Source organism: Oreochromis niloticus, linkage group LG1, assembly GCF_001858045.2.
Source record: "Oreochromis niloticus isolate F11D_XX linkage group LG1, O_niloticus_UMD_NMBU, whole genome shotgun sequence".
Lineage (NCBI taxonomy): Eukaryota > Metazoa > Chordata > Actinopteri > Cichliformes > Cichlidae > Oreochromis > Oreochromis niloticus.
The window spans coordinates 26,776,948-26,801,374 of NC_031965.2; the positions used below are offsets into that span (position 1 = coordinate 26,776,948).

At 39.3% G+C, this 24,427-nt stretch overlaps 1 protein-coding gene across 2 annotated transcripts in view; it reads left to right on the forward strand.

Moving 5' to 3' along the window:
- The window catches only part of spata17 (spermatogenesis associated 17), a 61,864-nt gene extending 43,140 nt beyond the window's left edge, over nt 1-18,724 (forward strand). For both annotated transcript variants that reach the window (XR_003220068.1, XM_019359756.2), the window contains one exon: nt 13,393-18,724. The gene's annotated coding sequence lies outside the window, so the exon portion shown is untranslated. The remainder of the gene's footprint in view (nt 1-13,392) is intronic.
- The last annotated feature ends 5,703 nt before the right edge of the window (nt 18,725-24,427 follow it).

The following is a 24,427-nucleotide window of genomic DNA, read 5'->3' on the forward strand; positions in this document are numbered from 1 at the left end:
GAGCTTTTAATACTTGATGACTTGAGTTCAGATTATTTGCTGGGATCATGGAAAGCATTATGCTTCTCCTCTTTTGTCTTTTTTTAATTATGGGTGGTACTGGGTTTCTGAAATGGTCAGGGATTTTTACATGCACTTAATCACACAACTGCAAGAGGTGACAAATGTAAGTCCGGGTCATTTGGGTCAAGTGACTATACCATTCCATTTTATCTAATCAAGTAGTTCTGTTGCCTAAATTAATCAAAATCATTTCAAAATTAAAGTAATACAAGAAAAACACTAAATTATGCCTATCAAAATAATTTTAATAGTTTTATTTCAATTAGAGAAACAGAAGAAACCCCATTTCATGAGTGAAAAATCTTGACCCACTCCAATGCTGTACCTTTTACCACCTAAAGCTGACTTTGTATTTTATGTTCCTTTATCATGTGAGTGAAAAGTTTACCACAATAAAGTTCCCAAATGACTTTACATTCTGTACTGTAATGTTGTATTAAGAAACTCTGTGCTAAAATGTTATAACTACTGTTTTTGAGCTAACTGGTTGCTATGACTTAGACACCAAAGAGTTTCCAGTTAATGGTGTCCAGGCCTCAAAGTAACATTCAGACAAGGAACACAACCTGGATCTTGAGTAGTGCAGTTGGAAAGTCTGCCAAATTCAGACTTGCAACAAAGAGTTTTGCTACAATTTCCTGAGGGATCTGGGGGAGAACATTTGGCAGAAACTACCTAAACTGTGATGTGTTGACTCTGGCCTCTTCCCCAAAATAAAGTTCATGTTGACAGATCATCAGATTAACAGACTGGAGGATATCCAGCAAAGAGATTGAATGGGACTTGACAAACAAATCTTAAAAAAACAGCTGGAGTGCTAGAAGCAGTGATGAGGTGAAAAGGAAGATGACCTTGAAGGGTACATTAGCCATATTTAAATTAGATATGGGTTTTGATTCCTGGGACTATATGATCACATCTAATACTCTGCAATTTAGAGATCCACGTACAGGTTGGAGTACTTGCAAGAGATCTTTAAAGGCCCTAAAGTTGGTTTTCTACTCCTATGTACCTGTCAAGCTCTAAAAACAATCCAACTTTTTATTACACAATTTAGCATTATGTTTTAGTCCTTCATTAAGTCTATGCTTCTCCAAACTTATGGCTAAAAAAAGTCTCAATCTCCAAGCAATTATGACCCATCATGATGTCAATAGTGTTATTTTCCTCTGACTTTAAAGTCCTATCAGTGCCACCATTTTTACAGTCCAGGTTGCACTTCATCTTGATCTGTGAACTGATCAAATGCATGAAATTATTACAGGGATCCTTTTATGGTTTTAAATAAACCGGAAACATTAACCATCCAAATATTTAATGCACTTAACAATGGAAAACCAAGAAAGAAAGAGTAAAAGTGTCTGCGTTGTCAGTGAATGTGAACAAATGAGGGAAGAAGAAAGGAAAAATGAGGACAGCAGTTAACTTTTTTTCAATCCGATCATCCTCACACCCACTCATCTCTCTCTATTCAAAGAAAGACATAATTACAGCTTTGAGTCTTTAGCCTCATAATTTACTCGTTCTGTCACATTATTTACAATTCTCTCTTTTTCTCTTGCTCTCTCTCTCCCCCTCTCTCTCGGCAGGGGTTCGCCCCTATAATCTAGTCTGTTAGGTCCAATCCATATTCCAAGTTATTATCACTCTCATTTGCTTATTAAGTGCTCCCTTGTTTTCTTCAAATAAAGTTATAATTAGAGATTTGGTGTCTGCAGCTTGAATTACTATCTCCTCTTTATGGAATCTTGGGTGGGATGAGAGAGAATCGTGTTTTATCATACTCATGGAGTTAATGAGGATGTGCACAGCTTGATATTGTGTTTGTATGTGTGTGAGGGTGTGTGCGTGTTTTCTAATTACGTCTCAGTGACAGCTTTCTGGCCTCCAAAGTATCCATATACTGTATACCCTCTGTTGTTTTGTTTTCCCACTGATTTATGTTAATGAAGTCAATCACAGAAAAGGAAATTCACTGCTTTATGTAGTGTTTGAGATTAAATTGCCATCATGCTTCAAAGTAGTTGTTTATATTTTATTTGATAAGTATACTGATATATACATAACAGTATTTTGTACCACATAATTGTCTCTGTAGTTGCTTATTTAGCGTAAATTGAAACCGAGAAGACTTCAATGTCATTATTTGGCTTTTACAGCTTTGAATACTAATCACCAAGGTTTCCTGAGGATGATGCACTGATCCATTCTTACCTTCTCGTGACCCACCCTGTGGGCCCAACCCTGTCTTTGAGAAACAGCAGAGTAGAGTACATTAAGACACGCCCCAGTAACACACTGATTACATATGCTAGCTATGGTAATGAGCTGAGCTGGACAGTGGAAGACTGCTGCTGTTTATGGCAACTCATTATCTGGCCCATTGACCAGAACTGTTCTACACATCATAGAGCCCCGTGTCCTCTACATCTATTCGACCATCATTCTCTTGTCTGGGTGGGGGTGTAATACATTTGTGCTCGCGTGTGTCAGTTGGTGGTTGGTTGAAGGTTTGTGTGTATATGAGAGGTAAGACGTGATTGTTGGATGGGTGGATATATGAAGAGATGAGTGGATGGGTATAAGTAGAAATTTGTGTGAGAGTGTGTGTGTATTTTCTTACTGGGTGTTTTACATAATGAAAAGTTAGATGAGTCCTCAGCTAATGATCTCATCCACACGTGCAGCGTTACACATCGGTTTCAATACTTTTTTGCTGGGAGTTTCATTTAAGCGTGTGTTTGTGCATGTGTGCATACGATTACATGCCCGAGTCTCTTACTCAAGAGTGTGTCAGTGTGTGTATGTTGCTGTGATCACTAACCAAAGTAAAGTGTTTGCAGCTGAGAGAGACAGGGGCGCTAAGCTCAAGGGCACATTTGTTTCAAGCTAATGATAGAATGTAAATGGAGCAAATTTCCTCTGCAAGAACAGAAGCTCTCTCGCTCAGACACACAACCACACACACCTTCATACTTTCACACACACGCGAACACAGACACACACTCCTAAAGACACGCGCTTTTTCAAATGCACACACATAGCGGCATCGTGTTGATGGAGTGCAGAATCTCATTACACATCTAATAGAATAAGTGTAGTGTGCGTATGGGGAGAGGAGAGGAGCAGCCAACCTGATTAGCCTTATCACTTTATTATGCCGCTCTGCACGCAGCACACAGGACAATTGCATTAGAGAGGAGCAGATGAGCTGAAGGCAAGGAGAACTCAGCAAACACAGCCTTAATTGATTCCTCACCAAATTAGCAGGGACAGGTGGGGGGCTTACTGGCTGGGTGGCTGCTTGACTGACTGGATGCTTGGTTGGCTGCTTCACTGAGTGGCTGACTTGTTGACTTGTTTGGCGGTCGATTGACTGAGTTACAACAAGATGAGTTGACTGACTAACTGAGTTTACCAGGTGAATTTTGTTGAGCTGAAGGTGAGGAGAACTTATCAAACTCTTTAATGTTTTAATTGATTCGTCAGTAGATATTCAGGGACAGTTGAGGTGAGACCCCAAGTGATCCACTGCCTGCCTGACTGAGTGATTGTTAAATGGCTGACTGGGTCACTTGATAGTAAGTGTTTAGTAGTAATTTTATTTAAAAACAATAACGACAACGATAGTCTGGCTTACAGCTACATTGTTTTGGAAAAGCCAATTAGTCTAATCAGTCTATATGTTTATTTTAAGTTTTTATCAAAAACTTGAATTTCATAAAGATAAAAAGTGCAGTTTTGAAGACTCCTGCAAAAACAAACAACTCAGTATGCTTCATTTGCTTCATAATCACAGGAGCCACTAAAAATCATTGGTTAAAATCATTAATTAAAGCTTTAAAATTAACTGTAGGTGCAAGTGAACCTTGCAGTAATGACAGTCTTTAGTGGCAATAAACTCCTCAAAAAAAATTGAGCTTGTTTTTTTCATTGCAGCAAGAAGTCAGATCCCTGCACTTTGTTAATTCTGTGGCATGTGAGGGAGGGTAGGAAGACTGGATCGGTGTAATGGGGTGTAGGTGGAGGGATGAGGGGGAGAAAGAGGGAGAACACAGGACACAAGGGGAAGAGAGTTTGTCTTTGTCTCTGTAGGTCCCCCTGGGGTATTGTGGGATAGTGGAGGTTAATGAATCTGATTGGCTGGTGGGAGTTTTTCTGCTGGTGCTGCGGTTTGCACACTCGCTTCACTTTTTTATTTCGCCAAGTTTGGCTTTGACACAGTGCAGCATGAAGGACAGTGTGGCAAACAAAAAGTGCTAAATTTTACTGAATCAGTGGAATAGGATGAAACTTGAGTTTAACATCGCTGAGGCACAAAATTAAAGATGCTCATATTTACATTTTAAAATGCATGCACACCTGGGTAGTAGTAAGCTCAAAATTACTGCACAGGTAAAAGGCAAAAAAAAAAAATCCAACAATATTTTTTTATTAATGAAATACTGCAGTTTCAAAAAGAAATCACAATGGCATTTTTAGTGATAATTTCCCACGTAGAATTCTTTTTCATTGTATATGTAATGTAGATTCAAAGTATTGAAACCACTGAACCCATTAAACACAGTAATACGACACAGCTCATATGAGTGTCTCATTCCAAATAATCACTGTTTGCATCCTGCTGTGATGATACAACTTTTTAGTTACACACAGAAAAACAGAAACTTACTGCCAAATAATGGCAAAAAGAAAAACTGATGATAATTTTGACCAAAAAGTTTTTTTCTCTGCTTTGATGAATTAACTTTATTAGTTATTTAGCTGCAACCAAAATATTTCAGAAAGGTGCTTCCTACACAAATCAGATCTTTGAAAAGATGACCACCTTTCAGCTGTTGCATATCAATGCAGAATTCCATTATTCAGGTACAACTTAATTTATTGTAGTACAATAAGTTCCTATTTTGTGTTCAGTATCAGCATGCCATTTCTGGTGAATATCTATAAGAAAAAAAGCCTGTTGAGTTAAGTAATTGAGCTTTTGATTGTAATAACTGCAGTACAGACTCTTAGAGATGTGACTGGCATCTGTTTGAAGTGTTCAGCTTGTCGGAGCTTTAATATGTTGCAAAGAAACTATTAGTCCCAAACTATAAATAGATCAAAGTTTATGTTTGTTTCAAAATACCCCTAGTTACACTCGATGTGTCTTCACATACATGTGCATACATTCATACACGTCTTTGAGTGTGTGTGTGTGTTTCCCTCTTGGTGTGGCTGTATGATTGTGTGTGTGTGTGTATATGAAGTTGTATGTGTGTGCTAATGAGAGTTGGGGGGAGCGGGCTGTCGCAGCAGTGCGTCCTCTGCTCTCCCGGCAGGTCACTAGCGACAGATGTTCTCAGCATATGTGGCGAATTAATTAGCCGCTAGTAAACAGAGGGGGCTGCCGCCATGAGCTGCTGGTCTGTGCCGACGCTAAGCCGCAATGGGCCGCCTTTAGTCCAAATTCCTCTTGTCCCATCCTCCTCTGGTAGATAGTTACAGGGAGCATCATTCTTTTTGATCAGTGGACCCATAATGAGTCGGGGCCATGTGTGAGTTTGAGTAGTGCATGTGTGCGCTTGGTGTTTACATGGGAGCGGTGTGTATGTAACTGTGTGCGCATGTGTTTATTCTGTGTGTCGGTGTCAGTTGAGAATGGTTTGTGTCTGCGCGTGTGTGTTTGTACGTCAGCACCCCATCATTTGGACATGGCAGTGAGCCTGTTATTGTGATGAGAGAGCCCCTTGATGACCTAATTGGTTGATTGAGGTGCTTCTCCGTGTGTTTCTGTGTGTCTGTGTATTTGCTTGTGTGTGTGTTTGTGTGTCTGTGTGTGCCAGGGCAGGGCCTTAGCATTCCCAGAGCTGGGAATGTTTTCACAGCTTCAGAACAACTTGGCAGAGGCTGAAAATACTTTGAGAGCTGCTTGGATAAACACGCTTAAGGACGCCATGCTGATACACTTGGACTCTGGTTTAACCCTTTGAAGAAAACTAAACTAATTTAAAGTAGTTTTTATACCACCAAACTGCTCAGACATATCCAAATCACACTGGCAGATAGGTAGAGCTGTTGGAAATGTGGAAGTTCCTGACAGCAGTGGTGTCACATGACTGTATTCATGGGTGAATTTTGGCACGTGTGGGTCCAAATTAAGTAAACATGTAAGCTATTTCAAAATGAAAATTAAAGCTGCTCTGTAAAAATCTTCTCTAAAACTCTTAAGATGTCCGTTATCAACAGTGTTTGTATGAAGGCATGGTTTGTGTGTGTGCGTGAGCTTGCGTGTGTGTGGCTGCAGTAATGAAGTTGTTAGTTAAAGTGGCCCCCACCCCATGGGACTGGCTTAAGCTGTGTGTGATTGCTTAGGGATCGGGCACATACACACACACTTATCATTATCCACACATACACATACACTCAGAGTCATTACTCCATTACGCACATGGACTATTGATTTTCTGCCATCTTTCCATCAGGTGAGAGCTTGCCAGGGAATATGGGAATGAACGCCAGGCTAGGAAAATCAAACTGTCACTCCTCCTTTCCTCTCTTCCTCCCTTCTCTCTTTCATTACAGACAGATGACAGGTCAAAGCTGCTACCATTCACTCTGTTGTTTTTTCTCCACCCTTCATCACTCAATCGCTGCTTGTTTTCTAACATCAGCATCCGGTAAATCTGTTTCTCTCAAAGTCTTTCTTAATCTCTTTCAGTCTGATCTATTTTTCTTTATGTTGACTTTTTATCCTGTAACTCCTCCACATTTTAATGCTTATTCTTATGTCTCTTTTTCTTTTTCTGTCTAAGCGTGCCTGCGCCTTCCTCCGTCTTCTTCTCTCGAAGTGATGGATTCAGTAGTCTCCTTTCCTTTTCCCTTTCCACCTCTTGTCGTCCCTCTTTTCTCAAGTCTCCAACACTCTGCACAATCAATCAGCTGGCCCCTCCTCCCTCAATCTATCCATCCCTAAACCCCTTAGTCCCCTCTGTGGTGGTTCCTCTTTCCACAGATTTATTCACCTTTCTCTCTCTCTCTCCCACTCTCTACTTTCCTATCTACTTCCTCCTTTTCTAATGTGATACTTCCTGCATATCATTAAACTCTGTTTTATCACATCTTTTCTTTTCTTTGTCTCCTTCTTCTCTCCTCATCTCTGCCCTTTCTCATTCTTCCTTTATGCCTCTTTTTCTGATCATGTTAAACATTTATTATGAACTGTTAACAAGAAGTTCTCTCTAGTCTTCTCTAGTCTTCTATACCTTTTCCTTTCCTTTCCTTTCCTTTCCTTTCCTTTCCTTTCCTTTCCTTTCCTTTCCACCAGTATGCTCTCCTCTAACTCTCCTCCTCCTACTTAAACTCCTCTTTCCCTATTGCACCCTTTTCCCCTTCGCCTTCAACACTGCATTCTCCATGCTCACCCTTCCTCACTTCTCGACCCTTGCTACCTTCCACTCTCTCCCCATTTCATCCCCTGTATGCTTCCTTTCTTCTTTTCGCTTTATCTCTCCCTTCGTTCACCTCCCATGACTCCTCCCTGCTCACCTCTCCTCCCTGAGAGGAGAATACGGGATCAGTGGATGTAATTCACTGACAAGGGTATCTATATTTAATATTAATGGGCGCATAGGACCCTTCACTCTCACACTCACACACACAAATGGACACACATGCTCAGTGCCAAATAAAGAGTGATCAGAGGCTGTGTAAGGTTCTGCGTTGTAGCCCCCAGGATAGACGCCTTGTGGACACACGCAGCACACACACTCCTAATCGCGTAGCACTTGGCGCTGCAGGATGGATGTGGCATCATTAGGCAGAGGAGTGTGGCCGTTCTCAGCAGAAACGGCCACGCTGGCGGTACACATCAATCTCGTGCCGCACGCTCCCTCAGATACTGTCTCTTTCTCCCTCTCTCTCTCTCTCTCTCTCTCTCTCTCTCTCTCTCACACACTCACACACACACACACACACACACAAACAGCAAGAGGAAGGAGCAGCGCAGAGCAGTAAGGGTTTTTGTACAAGTACAAACATATACCCACATACACCATGGGCCTAGTAATGTATCTGCACTATCTCCCTCGGTCTGTGTTTCCTTTTCTGTCACTCAGTCACACACACTCACACACACACACACACACACACACACACTTTTTCTAATTTATTTACTGTTAAAAGTGTTGCCAAGGAGAAAGGGACAGAGAAGGAGAAAAATTATGCTCATCCTTTTCATCCTCATTGTTCTTGTCAATGCTTTCTTTTTTCTATCAGCCTCTTCTCTTCTCTTCTCTTCTCTTCTCTTCTCTTCTCTTCTCTTCTCTTCTCTTCTCTTCTTCTTTTCTACGGTTTTACTTGCTCAAATCCAACTTCTGCAAAGTATGTGTTTATGAAAATGTACGCCATGATTGTTAAATATTCATTCAAAACTATTAGTTACATTTTTATAGATGCACACTAGTCTGATTGATTGTGTCTGTCTGTTGCATGTTTTTTTTTCTTTCAATTTATATCTTTGACATAACACAAGAGGGAATTGATTTTGTTATAAGGCAGCCAAAAAACACAATAAATAAAAAAAAATGTTTTAATAAATTGACTCGGACTTGTTTAGCGTTTTTGCAGTCACGAAAATAAAGTGTATTATTAGTTATGGAAAACTCTTCAAATTTCTTTTACAAGGGCACCTCTTCAGCTGGTTCCTGCTCTGTAGTGATCCTTCATCCTGAAAGGCATATAGTACACCCTAGCTATAATTAATTATTCCCTGTTTTAACTCAGATTCACATTCTTTGTAAATAGCGTAGGTGCTGTCTGTATTGGATCCACGTTTCTTACTTCCTAATAATCTCCATATCTGTTGTTTTTTGTCTGTTGTATGACTACTTAGCGATTTAACAGCAGTGTATTAAAGAGATAAACCGCTCACACTGCTGCTTTAATATGGTGATCGGTAAAGTAAAAAGTTTTATCTTGTGTACAGCTTCAGGTGTTTCTACGTATTTTAGTGTTTTCCTTGTGCTAATGATGTCCATATCAGAGTTGTTGAGAATAACAAGCGTCTACTGCAGATACCATCTGCCTGCGGGCAACACATAGCCTAGTGTGTGTGTGGTTACACAAGTGTGTGTGGTGTCTCCTTGGCTTCCATTGATCTGTGGGTATCGCACTGTATCAAGTAACAGAATGCATTGGGACAGGAGCAATATTTAAATGAAAGTGCGTGTGTGTGCACATGCATAGATGTAAACATCCACTTGTGCTTGTGTGTGTGTGTGTGTATGTATGTATGTGTACCGGTGTACACATAAAAAAAAGAACGGTCATGGTACGAGTGCAGAGCAGAGTTTCTCTCCGCTCCTCCTGTCGACAGATGAATAGACGGCCCTATTGGGAATCAATGGTAAAACTCGAGCCATTGAACAACTGTCCGCCTTTTCAATTGTGTCCTGTTTGAGAAACAATTTGACAATAATGTCAGCTTGAGAAAAAAGACACACAGTCAATATACAGGGAGAGCCGTGTGAAGGACAATTTAGAGAGCGCCATCATCTATATGGGAACGTATGAGTGTGTGTGTTCTTTGTCCTAGTGTGTTTTTTGGACAGTACTGACAATAGAGCATTGTATACTCTTCACTGATAAACAGCTCTCGGAATCGTTAAAACAGATTTGCAGGCACAGGCTCGCTCACACACACACACACATATAAAGCCACTAAGACAGAGTGCGGTGAAACTACATGACACCAAAGACAAATGTTTCAAAAGCAACATTAATCACACCTTAATGTACAGCTGAAATTCAATTTTTTACATCAAGTTAAATTGAGGGATGGATTTACTCGGATTGTACAATAATCGTGAAATAATGAAAGTACTAACTGTATATTATTAAATACTTTGTTTTCGAATGTGAAATTTACTACTCAGTTTTTAGTCTCTATGTTAAGAGAAATAACCTCAGACATTTTGCTTAGCTAACTTTTTAACTGTTAAATTCTTTACCAGTAATGCTGCTGTTAATTTGAACAATACTAAATATTCATAATTATATTGCTGATAGAGCTAAAAAAAATTCTTTTTTATAGTTTCAATATACATGTTTCACTTATAATTTAGAGTGACAGCACTTGCAAAAAAGGGGGAAAGAAAACACTTATTTTTGTCAAAGACAACCAACACTAGCTTGCTTTATAATTCACAAAGCTCTGTTTCTGTCTAAGGATGTGTGTGTACAGTGTGTTTGATGTGCATGTAAAGATCAAATTCACACAGAGTTCTGTGACTGTTAATTGATGCAGTATTGCGCTGTCTTAAGTTGGTCATATTGTTGAAGTGCGTGACTGTGTGTTTGTGTACGAGTGTGGTTGATTAAGGCAGGGGTCCCATGGGATCATCCACCAACACCCCCTTCACACACACACACGCACGCACCAATCCATCAGTTTGAAAAGTCCCCAAACAGGCAACATATTGCTGGGGACATGGCCAGAGTTATCAATTTTTCGTTGTTTCACAGATTTACAGTACTATTGTCAGGTGCACATAGTGTGCAAACACTGCCTAGTTTTACAGGTACATTTCAGTACACACACTGTATACAGAACAGAGGTGAAGGTAGATAGGAGTGTGTGTGCATGTGTGTGTGTGTGATCACAGAAATGATTTTTATTTATTTATTTTACTTTGTACATTTTTTTTTATATTATGTCCTTCGTTTAAGTTTTGGTCCTCACTCTAGTGTGTACAAACATTTGTCTAGCTTTCCTTCTGCTAAATGTCAGTCCTGTTCTTTACACATTTTTTCAGGGTTTGAACAAAAATGTAATAAATTCAATCTTGTGGTTCCCTCAGGCATTGTAAGTTTATTTATAGGTCCTCGCACTGTAACCCATCCAGACCTAGACTGGCCGTGTCTGTCTCATTAACCATGAACACAGCAGCCGGGTCTTTGTGCGAGTCTGAGGAGGTGCGGATCAATAGCCATCCTAGAGGTTTGGATACAGAGGCGCAAGGTGAGGGTCAGGGTTAGCCGCCCAGTGTTAGGGAAATAAGTGGATAAACAGATGAGAAAGCAAGCAACAGAGATTGAGGTAAATGAATATTAAAAGAGACAATGAAAGAAAAAGAAAAAAATAATCATAATAAATGTTAAAAGGTGGACTTTACTGACATATACTGTAATTTTCCTTCCCAGTTTGAGAGTGCAAGAATGATCCTTTTGAACTGATATCAAACTGTTTCAAATAGTGCTTCAAATTACAACTGAGCTTTCTGAGCACCATTTAGGCTTTCACACCTGACAAGATTCCTCCTTCAGTCCATCAGTCACACATATGTAAACCTACGAATACACATGTGGTCCAGCACCTACGGAGGCTACCGGGTTTTGCTCATTACGTAATTCAATCAAATTTTCCAGCACCCACAAAAAAGTGCTAACATCAGCATCTTCTCTTTTATTTGCATTTTTATTTTTATTTGTCCTTTTTCTGATACTCTGTTAACTACAATCATACAAATTCTACAACACAAAATCTTTTGACCAAACCTTAAGTCTCAGGAAAGCAGCAGTCCATGCATTTAGATTTTCCACAAAGCATGATCATGTCAAATAGAGTCCACAGTCACACACACTCACAAATGTGCACACAGAGTCCTATTGTCATGATAATGGATTCTGTGTTGTTGGCTTTAGGGTCAGGAGGTCAACATAAGCTTCTTAATGGACTGTGAAATAACCCTAACTGCATTAACTTGCCAGATCTCACATCTCACACACACATAGATGCACACACACACATCCATTCTCATACATATGTGTATACATGCAGACACACTGCACCCTCACACGCAAACACACACAGAAGCTGAGATGTGATTGGATTGGTCTTTAATTGGCAGGGCGATCACACCTTGAGGATGGATAGAAGATCCTTCAATCAGATGGAGTGATGGAGCGAGGGATAGACAGGAGTGAGGAAGGCAGTAATGGATGGACAGAAAAGCAAATGAGTGAACCTAAAAAGAGGACACCGCTGTGTCAAACAATGCCGCAAAGCTCGTCCTGTGCCTGGACTGTGGCATAGCGCACACACACATACACACATATTGTCAGCCTTACATTAAGATAATGTGCCGTCCAAATACTGCTTTGCCTTTTAGAGTGTATTAGAAAGTGGAAGATGTTCAAGTGCGCGCTCAGTTGGTATATAGGGAGTCAATGAGAGGCTGCCGCTGGCTAAGTTTGACCTCAGTCTACTGTCATTCTCCATATGCTTTCCACTAATACAATTATTCCACCGAGCAGGTGTATGTATCTATCTATCTATCTATCTATCTATCTATCTATCTATCTGTTTTTTTCTCTTTTTATTCTAAATAAGTTTCAAGGTTTATAGCCAGGCACAACGTTACATTTCATGTAATACTGACTAGCTTTCAAGACTAAATGAAATTCAGATTTTGCCTTAATATCTTCTCCTCTCCTCTCCGGCTGTGCCAAATGGGTGTCTCCCTGAGTGGGGATCACAGAGGATTTTGGGGGGATTTAGCTCCATGTCTTAAATCAGTCTTAATTTTTGCTCTCTGCTATTAAAGAGCCGCCATTAAGCTCTTCTCTTCTCGCCTCATTTCCCTCTTCCTCTTGTTTCACTTTTTCAATTTGTGTGAGAGGGGGAGTTCACTCCTCATAAAATTTCACTTTGGCCAGCCTATCATTTGCATCTGAGCCAATAAATAGCAATTAGCATTAACAATTAAACCAGCCAGTGGAACTGCGGGCAGCTCCCTGAGATGGCCTGATGGATGGGAAGGTGGATAGGGAGGAAGAGACAGAGGAAAGGTTTAGTGTGTGTGTGAGTGTGTGTGTGCGCGCGTGCTTGTATCACTACTTACTACATGAACTCTCGCAGGGCCATCCAGTATATCTTCCACTTTCATTTTCTACCCAAAGCTAATTTATCTACTGTCTCCTTGGCCTAATCATAACACACACATGTGCAGTGTGGGCAGAAATGCCAGGCTGGCTCACCATTTGGTACTCATATATTGCACAAATTTTGCTTGTTAATTATGCTCATTAAATAACAACAGTGTTGGATGTTTCATCTTAGCTCTGTTCTTCACCACTACAAAGATATTGAAATTCTTGGTAGAGATCTATGTATTCTCATGTAATGATTCCACCTTGGCCTGGTAATTTCTGTTAGTTTAGAGTCAATTGTGCTATCAACACATATATCTCAAGAAGGAAAAGAGGCTCAATGTTATTTCCACTGATTTTGAAGAAGATTTTGGAAATGTATCGTGTTTTAATTTGGTGTCTTGTTTCATCCAACAGGATTGCTACTACTAGACAGAAGTTTTTCAGTTTTTCAATGAAGCAACTGGTCCAACTTAGAACTGAATACTCAGTAAACCAAAGTGATCGGGAAGCAGCGCGCAACAATCTCTGAATGTGTTCATATTCAAATGTATTGAATTCACCAAAACCAAGATTGGGCTGTACAATAATCGTAATTTACAATACATCATAATCATTAGTTAAAGACTTCAGGATTTAGGGTTGAAATATGACTATGAGGGGTGCCTAACATTTTTAAAATGTTCTTCTGTTAGTGCACTGGTTTTGTCTGTAAAAATCCTTATCTCAGTTAGAGTGAACCAAAGGTGAAGTTTTTTTGTTTGTTTGTTTGTTTTTAAAGAAGACCATATGCACAGATTTTAAAATTTTAGAGTCAAATGCTCGAATGGTAATCAAAATTGTTCCTTATTATCATTTATTGATTAATCACTTTAGTTCATAACTTTTGTCATTACCACATACCACATACCAAAGACCATTAGTTTATAATTCTGTGATATATTAAATGCAGTGTTATGCAATAACCTTTCTCATAATTATTGGCTTTATTTATTATTACTTAGCAAAAAAGTTTTTTCTCCTACGTATTTGTGCCGTTGTCTCTTATGTGTCCAAATATAACAAGCATTTATGATTCACTGCTACTGACACCAATGTGCAGCCCGTCTCTATGTCCCCTACCCCCTGCGTGCACCTCCACTGTGCCGGCGGTGAGAATATTGTTGGTAGCTGGTGACGATCAGTCCATCTCCATACATTAATCACCACCAATAGAAAGCCCTGACACAGCAGCTACAGCAGTACCACTGCCCTGCCTAACAAAGCATAGAGCAAGGACACACAGTGCCAACAGTGGAAAGACAGAAAAGAAGAAGAGAGGGAAAGTGCCGTTTTGCTGGGTGGAGGATACAGAGAGAGATAGAGAGAGGGAGAGCTAAATGGGAAAATATGGAAATGTAGAAAGAAAACAGTCATACTTTATGTTTCCCGCTCTGTCCTAACCTCTGTCTTCTTCCCTTTCTTTCGCTGCGTCTCGTTTTCTCTTGTTCTCCTGGTTTTTATTGTTATTACCATGGCAGCACCATTAGAGAGCTCTACGTTCTTCTCCACTGGAGCAATAAATGAAGAGGGCCTCACTCCTTTTTCCTCCTCATCCTTTCCTTTCTCATCCCTTCTTCAGGTCCCCCCGCTCGCCTACTTTCTCACCTCCCACCACATTCTTCTCCGGTTCTCTTTTCCTCACCTTTATCCTGCTTTCTCATATCCAGACTTCTACTCATTGTTTCTCCTTTTTGTGAAATTTAACCATTTTGGCCTCATTTTTTAATCATCCCCTTGTAGTATATAAATCTCATGTTTGAGTTTTCAGTCCTTTTCCTGCCATATCTTCTGGTAAACCATCACGATCTATGCATAATGCAAACCTGTTTACCATCCCCCACTTTGCAAATGACACACACACAGACGATGCAGGCTATAGTAATAGTTAAAAGCTACTTTGCTCTCAGTACAGTTGAAACACTTTGGACAATTAATGTGGAGTCCCAACAGAGCAGATACCAACTAACATCACATTTCTATAGTATCATCATGATATGTTCCTGTCATTACAGTAACCAGCTTGAAAATTGGATGTTTCAAAGCGGATTCAAACCACAGCATGCTTGATTTTATTGCAAGGACTTTTTAAAATCAAAATGACAGCGATAACTATGTTTTTCAGTCTGTAAGTAAAGCATTTCTATTTTGATGTAAACTATACCAAACGTGCTATATTATAGAAAAATATGAAACTACAAAGATCCCAGCGTTAAAAGTAGGGCTAGATGCAGGCGGTTGCAGGACTGAGAAAAGTTAAAAGAGAGGGTTACAGACAGAGAGGGATACCATGCTGTGAGACGAAAATGCAATGATGGGCTCCAACACTAAAAGTGCCACAATCAATTCCCAGCCAACAACGCAAAAAGATCCATGAGGAGTGAGCTGCCCTATCAGGTACACCACATGGTATGAGACGAGACAGAGACACAGCATGTAGACGGAGAACAGAAAAGGGAGAAGGACAGAGATGAAAGCTGAGTAAAAGGATATATGGAGTTGTCTTCGGTAGGACAAGGTAGGAACACATGTGGGAAGTAAGCAGGGAGCAGATGCCAAGAACGTATGACAGTGAGTGTTAAACAAGAAGAGAGTGAGGGTGGAGGGAGCAGTAGGTGGCTGTAAGGAAAGGTTAGAGAGAGGAGACTATGAGAAGTGTATATTAAAAAAGATAGAAGGACAAGGTTTTACTGAGAAGGCACTGCTTTGCATTCACAGTGTTGTATGCTTAATCTGATTCTGACCCTAAAGGATCATCACAGATGCTGATATTGTTTTGCACAGAATTTACTTTTTGTACATTTTGTAGCTTCCTAAGCATAAACAGTATAAAAGATGGACGTAACTACTGTGATACAGCCCACTTTTTTCTTAAGTCTAAGATGTGTCTTTCCGCCATCAACATCTTGGATGCAAAAAAACAGGATGTAATAAGGAGTTGTGAATCTGAGTGTGAAACGACCTGCTCATTGGCTAATGGCTTGTGAATCACAAGTGGGGAAAAAAAGCACACAGCTAATAATCCTTTTTGAAACATGGTATTACCAAGACTGAAAAAATCAATTTAAAGTTTTATTTAGTATGAGCCAAAATAAGTGACTAAGACAGTGAACTCAGCAGCAGTGTTGTTCACAGAGGTCAAGAAAGAAAACCTTTTTCCCATAGACTTCTGTAGGACTGAAAATCTTTTTGCGACCTCAGCTATCGCCATCTGGTGGCCTTCTAATAGAATGCAGGTTTTCAGGCACTTCTATATTGGCTTTGTTTTTCTGGGAAGTCACATCTATATTTTATACTCACATTTTATACAGCTTACTGAAGAGTTACAGTGTCCCATCAGGGCTTGTGATGCTTAAGGCTAGTTGAAACACCAAATTAGTTTGAGTGCTTCCCCCACCTTCAACCCACTCAAGAATTGTACTGATAATTTGGGGGATTGTAACACTGTTGCATTGACTATGACATACAAACACAAAGACAATAACTTTTTCTACGCTTCTGCCTGAAATTATATAGAATGCAACCAAAGAGAATATTAGGGAGTTTGGGTTTTTTTCATATCTCTGATAGGATCCCTGTCAGAAATGATTTCTTCTTATGGTGACTGCCGCTTTGATTTTTGATCCCTAAACATTAAGACAATGCACCACCAAAACATTGTTTTAAATAACTCACACTGATATGTCACAGCAACTGTTTAAAACTTTACAAAAGTACAAAGCCTGAAAATCTGAAAGACCTTGAGTGGTGATGGTAGGCTGTAGAGGTGAGAAAGAAAATAATATGTGGATAATATTGGAAAGTCTACAAAAAAAGTTTTTAAAGTCCCTCCAGTAAAAGTAACAGTTTGGCGAGACTGTGGAAAATGTTCTGTATGTGTTGGCAACTGCCTTATGAAAATACATTAGCCTTGAAGACAAAATCTAAATAGCAGAAAGCAGTGGGGGCAAGATTAACAAGTCTATACCTGCTCTTGAAGACAACGACAATGTGCTAACATTTTACTGACACATTGGGCAGACAAATTGGAAGGAGGGAGAGAAAGAGTGATGATATCAAGGTCAAGGTCAATAAATAAATAGAAAAAGTCTGGAAGACCTAAATTAATCAGATATACATTTCTAGCCTTGTCTCAGACTTCTGCATGTTCTTGACACTGCATCAGAGGTGGCAAGTACAAGTACTTTTCTACTGTACTTAAGTAGAATTTTCAGGTATTTATACTTTACTTGAGTATTTATTTTTCTGAAAACTATTTACTTTAACTTCCTACATTTTAGCATATCTCTATACTTTATACCTTTTAAATTTTAAAACATGCTTGTTGCCTTAGGTTTAGTTATTTCCCTTCACTGTACAACTTCCCAACATTAAACTGATTTGAAACCAAATGGAGAGAAAAATATCACATAAAAATAATTTTATTAGTGTATCCAGTAACAGTACAGACAGGACAGGAGAGAAAGAAGGGTGGTTATTTTTAGGTATTGCTCAGTGACATTTGATAAACTGAAAGCTTATAAGTATTGTTGGTTTTTAGTAAATTTTGTATTTATACATGATGTGTTGCTGTACTTCTGTTTTTTCATGTTTTGTAAAACAAATCATACAAAAAAAATCCCTGAAATATACTTCTTTCTACTACTACTTTCTATTCAAAGGTTGAATGAAAATACTGAGCAGTTAAGTGCAGGTTAAACAGGCTAGTCTGTTGTACTGTTGTGATTTTACAGTAAAGCACTGTGTTGGACTGGTGCAGAGCAGCTGTGGTGTTCATGGTCACTGTTAGGTTACATTAAGGTTTGCAGACAGCAAATTAAATTTAAGGTGATGATACTGGTTATATCCACTCACTGAATCCCTGCTAGCTTTATACTGTATAGTGGTTGGAAAAAGTTCCTTTTTACCCTTTTCTATGCATGTGTTCTGTACAACACATGTTCAACCTGAGTTCATTCTTTGTATTAGAATTTAGATTGAAATAAAGATTTCATTCACGTGCATTAATAATATTTTATTATGTTAATATGGCACAAGTTTCAGTTTCATTTTGTGGGGATTATATCATTTTAATATCATGTTTATTCATTCATATTCGTTCATATTCTTTTTATTCGTGTATATCCTTTTATTAAGCTTTGAGTAGTGATTAAAACATTTATTCAATATATTACACATATAGTTTCATTTATGTTGTTACACATATTACAAAATGGGCTTACAGAAGAGCCTTCTGTCTGGTAAGAGGTTATAAGTTTTAGTTGGAGAGGTGAGACAGAGTGCACTGAGGTCAAGACATACAGTCTGCACACACATACACACAGACACACACAAACACACACATAGTCGGTAGACTCATTTCTAGGTAAGAGTTCAGATATATTTTGCTTGCAACTGCATTTTGTGCCTGCATAAGTGACGAGTTTGTTGTAGGACGGACTGCTGATGTTCTGAGATAAGTGGTCGTACGGCAGCTACAGGAAACACCTGGTTTTGGAGGCGAAGAAAATGTTCTTTTTGAATGTGTTAAAGGTTGTCATTGCTGTAACTCATGCATGTTATGTATCTGCTTTGACGCATGAGGGGGCGTTATAATACCCTGATGTATAAAACATTCTGAGTATGCTTTCTTGGGGGGGTTTTATGCTGAGGATTGTGACGGTGTATTTCCTCCACACGTGTGTTTTAATAAAATCATTGTTTTGACGCACTTGGACCTGTGGTCGTTTGTCTCTCACCTCAATTACGAACTGGTGACAATTTACAAGAAAATAACTAGAAGATGTACCCTCCAAATATTTACTTTTTACTTTTATGCTTGGATTAAATTTCAGGCCCTGTACTTTTTCACTTTTTCAACTTTTTCCCACTTACATATGTACTTCTGCTTAGGTGAAGAATGTCTGTACTCTTGCCACCGCTGCTTGGCATTCTCTCATGGCTGACAGTGCACTCACTTATCTATCACTCTACACGTACTCTATCTGTCTGCCTGTCTGTTCATCCGTCTGTCTGCTTTCTCTTTCAAACACTCGAACACTCGGTTATTTTGGGTTCGCCATAGGAAGTGCTGCTTCTCACCTGACGTCCCTGAGACATGGATTCATTACTGAGCCCGACGCCAATGGGATGCTTTGTGTGTGTGTGTGTGTGTGTGTGTGTGTGTGTGTGTGTGTGTGTGTGTGTGTCTCAAGTAACTCATCTCAGAGCAATTAAGTTGTGTGGGAAATTGCTGAGAGTAGTGTAATATACTCCCTCCCTCTAAATTTTCATCTGTTTCCTCCTATTCCTACTGTTCCTGTTTTTTTGGTTTTTGGTTTTTTTGTTCTGTTTTATTATCCAAAGTGTAGAATCAAGTACAGCTTCTTTCATGGAGTAGCCAGTTTTGGATACCTAGTCGACATCTTCTGAATTAACTGAGGGGCATTCACTGTGAAGCAGCTACAGGAATTTTTCCTAAGTAAAGTAAAGTGTTTGTGTCCATTTTCTTCTTCTGTTGAGATGCAGTGCATTGAAGTCTATCGCTATCCATCCTTTCTTCTCTATTCACAGTTGCGGGGCTGCTGGAGCCTTTCCTAACGGTCACAGGCAAAATGCCTGGACAGGTTGTCAGTCCTCTCACAGGGTTACTGCAGAGTTCATGCTGACATTCAAACCTATGGCCAATTTACATTCCCCAGTAACCTAACACACATGCTTTTAAACTATAGGATGAAGCCAGATTACCCAGAGAGAACACACACAGACACAGGGAAAAACATGAACTCCACAGCATCCCAAATGGCTCAAGCCCAGGACCTTGTTGCTGTGAGGCTAACTACTGTACCAAGTGCGTGCCCTCAAATCTAGACTCATGACCCTAAGGTATGAGTTCCATGGCCACTGTCTTTATTCGAAAATTTATACAAGATGTTTGTTTGAGGGACTGCTGCTTTAGCAAATCTTATCACATTTGATCAAGGTAAGCAACACTTCTCGCTTTCTTGCACATGTGGGGAAAGTTGAGCCTGTGACTGCAGTAACTTGTCTTATCAAAGTTCGTTTGCTTTTCTTTCAAACCTTACGTGCCTTTTCCCTCCTAATTCTTTCCACTGAATATTTGTGTCTTTCTTCTAGCTCGCCTCTCTGTCTCCATCTCTTGTCCCTCTCTCCTTTTTCTCCTCCCTCTCTCCCTCTCAGTCTCCAGCGTCTCCCAGCAGTGCCCCCAGTGAGAGCAGCTAAAATTAAGTGGTGCCACTTCTCAATGACACTTTAATGATAGCACCGCTGCTCAGCACACAGAGAGACGGGAGAGGTATGAGCATCTGCTAAAGATAGGCCCCTCAGACACAAACACACAGTATACACACACACACACACACACACCACAGACACACACAGGCAAAAGCAGACACACTCACACGTCCAAACGAGTGAACCTCCCTTTGTCTCGCCTGCCACAGGGACCATGGGGGACGGGTGGAGTCTAATTAAGAACGTCTGTAGGGAGACGTTTGTGTATACTTGTGTATGTGTATGTGTGTGTCATTCCAGCTTGGCATCACCATCACCTGCCTGGCACTGCCATTATGGCTGGCATCTATAAGAGAGAGTGAGAGAGAGAAAGAGAACTAGAGATAGGGAGGAGACTGATAACAGATAGATGCAACACTTTTAACATGAAAGCAAAGAGGAAAGTTTGGAGATGTGTGAAGTCTAACCAAAGCTTGTTCTCGCTATCATTCCTCGGTGGAATTCTTTTGGTAAGCTGATTTAGCTAACATATGACAAGTGTAGGCCCTTGTGTGTGTACGCATGTATGTTTTCCACTGAGCTCCTTAAAGTGCCCTGGTGATGGAGTTCCAACATGTTCTTAATGTTGTCAGCATTAAGCAAGTGGTTGATCAATTAGGCCACTACTACCCTTACAACATCAATACCCAGACTTTAAACCTGTATCAATAATGTAACAATGACTGTGAAAACACGTGCCTCTTACTGTTTACACAACACTGTAACGCTCATATCGCAACAGTAAAAATTAGTCTTTACTTTTTTCAGTGTTTTTTATTTATCAATTTTTTACTATTTAGAAAACAGGAAAGCAAGAAAAACTATAGTATTAATGTGTGTTTGGGTGTGTGCGCTGAGGTCACTGTCAAGTTAAAAATGTAGCTGTAGGCAAGAGTGCCAAGTGACATTTTAAGAGTCCCTCTCAACCCCGACCCACCCCCAATCACAACCACATACTCGCAGGGGTCTGACTAGACTAGACAGATCATCAGCAGTGTGATTCAGGGCCTCATCTTAACTTGCACACACACACAGACACTCACATAGACAGAGATGTCACTTTTGTGGCAGTTGAGATCAGATGTTCTCTTCTCAGCAGACCTCATGTAGTGAGCTACATCTGCCTCCCCTAACACACACAAAAACCAAAAAACTCCTACCAGGCCAAACTATTTTCATTCCTTTTTTCAAATCATGTCTCTTCCATAATATACAACTGAGTGTTGAGATATTTGCTGCATTTGGGTTGGTGGTTTAAAGCACATGCTCCACTTACATTGGAAGTGACTGATCACAAACACTATCAGAGACAGATTTGTGCACCTCTCCTGCGCAAATGAAACAAATAGGAAAAAAGGGAAACCAATGGTGGAAAAAAGTTATTCACCTGTTTTTTTGTGTGTTTGTGTCTGTGTTTAGTTTTTTATAGTTAGGAATTATGGTAGAATAATGTCAGATCACATCACATAAATGTGTAAATAACTCCACACAGATGCTACAATTTTATCAAAATACAAATAGTCCACAGTGTACGGCCTTTATCATCCTACATATATTATATACTCTACAAATTTACACATAGTTTCTCATGTATTCTGGTATATTATTGTAATTACATTGAACAAAGAGTAAGATTGGAGTTTGGAATATTTATGTGTGGGCCATTTTATTAATAATAACATGTTAATAATAAGCTAGAACCGTGTCCTGCTTGCTCATTACGCTAATGCACCAACTTATATTCTTGTGCTTTACACTTGTGCTTTTCTTGCTTTTATAGCTCTGACAATATGTATAGACTCAAAGTAAGCTCTAAAGTTATATATATTTATGTACACATTTATTTACACAGCACCAAATCACAACAACAGTCGCCTCAAGGAGCTTAGATAACTATAGTTTACTATTTATGTGATATCTGTTTACATGGCATCTGGAAATTGAGCTCCTCAATTCCAGCCCATCAGCACTAGTGTCATATTGCAACCATCATGTTATATTCCATCAAGGGGAAAACAAAGGTTGACATGATGCAAAGAAGCAGCCACCTGAAGCTAGGTGTGTGTGTGTGTGTGTGTGTGTGTGTGTGTGTGTGTGTGTGTGTGTGTGGTGACCATGAAATAAGTGATATAATGTCAGCTTTCCAATGAACTTAGTTCTGAACTTAGTGCCTGTTCTATTACACCTTTGCTTAAGGTACATTTTGTGTCTCAAAGGGACAGAGAAAAGCATTAAGGCTAAAGCACATCATACAATAATGGCATGAGACCTTCCCTTTCTGGATACATACCTGCATACACACACATACAGTATATTAAAGAAATTATTAATTATACAAGATAAAATAAAATATTGGCAGGTTACTGCAGAGATTTTGATTTTAAGGATAAGAACTTCTCTTTGAAAGACACACACATACACACACAGGGCTTACCATACACACATGTTACGTTATCCTTCTGGAGGTTGACACACAGTAATTACCCCTGACATCTAAGGTGCGTTCATTATAGATGCCCCTTTTATACACCCAGATATATGTGTGCGTGCATGTATGTGTGTATGTGTATATATGCACGTGTGTGATTGCTGATAAAAATGTGTTGCACTTGATTTTATTTGACAACTTAAAGGGTGTATAAATAAAGTTATTGAAGTAATTTAATCCGGTATGCTATGTTTTTTTTATCAGAACTTGCAAGTGAATAGCTCATTATATACAAAAGAATAAATACTTGCAAGGACATAGCCTGGAAAGAAAAGAAAAAGCATACTATGCAATCCAACCGTAAAGGAAATGTATATGGAGAACTGCGTATAGTATGCCAACTTTTGTCACTTCCATTTAGTTTTAGGCTCATCTCCACTAAATGGGTTGTAGCTAAGCCTCTGTGCATTTTACTATCTCATGCAGTATTTCAATTCTTTGTTTGTTGGTTGATGTTAGTGAGCTGTTATTATGATAGTCACTAAAAAAGTGTTCAGGCAAAAGTTAATAATTGCCATGTTATATGCGTTAGTCTGCACACCTGAAGTCACACCAGAAGATTCCAGTTGCTACGTAATGTTGATAGATCATTCTACATTACACTGATACTTTAATGCAAATTCTGTCAAATTTATGCAAAGCTATATCCTTAAGGCTAAACTGATACACTAATTTCAAATTAAGAAACAAATCAGTATTAGTTTAACCAGCCGTTACATTTGTGAGTGCAACTTCAGCGCAAGCCACTAGGTGGCTTTAGATTAAAAGTGGGGATCCATTGGTGATGTCTCCTGGGACTCAAATCTGAGCTTGATCAACTCCCATAAGGTAACTTTGATGAGGGTGTCTGATAGTGAAAAATTTAAAACATCCTATGGTTACCGGATTACTGAAGTTACACCCCAAAGAGAACATTTAAAAGACATATCTTAAATACAAATATATCTTTAAAAATGCTTGAACTGATATCATACAGAATTCACATAACTGCTTTTTTGCATCTAAGGTCTTTTAAAGATCACATTTTGCATTTATATATATTTTTAAAAAGAATAATATTAATTGAAGCTTATGAAAAATGTAGGAACGGTGATAAATATTGTCTGGTTTTAATAGTCCATAAATTTAAGTGGAATTTACCTGGTATTTCTAATAAAAAATATCAATCAAGAAGTGAAAACTAGAAAAAGTTCTAAAGAAAAATGCTTAATTTTTCCAGAACCTTTAGGTTCCTCTGATTGGGGTAGTGTAATATCAAACTCCCTGCTAAACTGCTACAAATTATTTTTTTCCTCCTCTCTTTAACTCCCATTTTCTCCATATATGTGTTTGGCTTCTGTTCATTAATCTCAGTCTCACTGTTTTTGCCCGTTGATTTGAGGTGTCCACACTGAGCAAACCTGCGTGTCATGTCTGTGGGAGTCATATGCCATATTACCAGCTCCGCTTGCAGTCATTGTTGCATTTGTCTTCGCAGGCAGCCTGGTAAAGAGAATCAAATCACATTTGCCTGTCCTGTCATATTCTCATCAAAGAGATTGTTGTGACCCTGTTTATGTACAAAATGTGTGTGTTCATATGCGCCGCTTTTGTATGTACAGTATGTGCAAGCGAGTGCTACTGAAACAACTACCACATAATGAAGCCGTATAC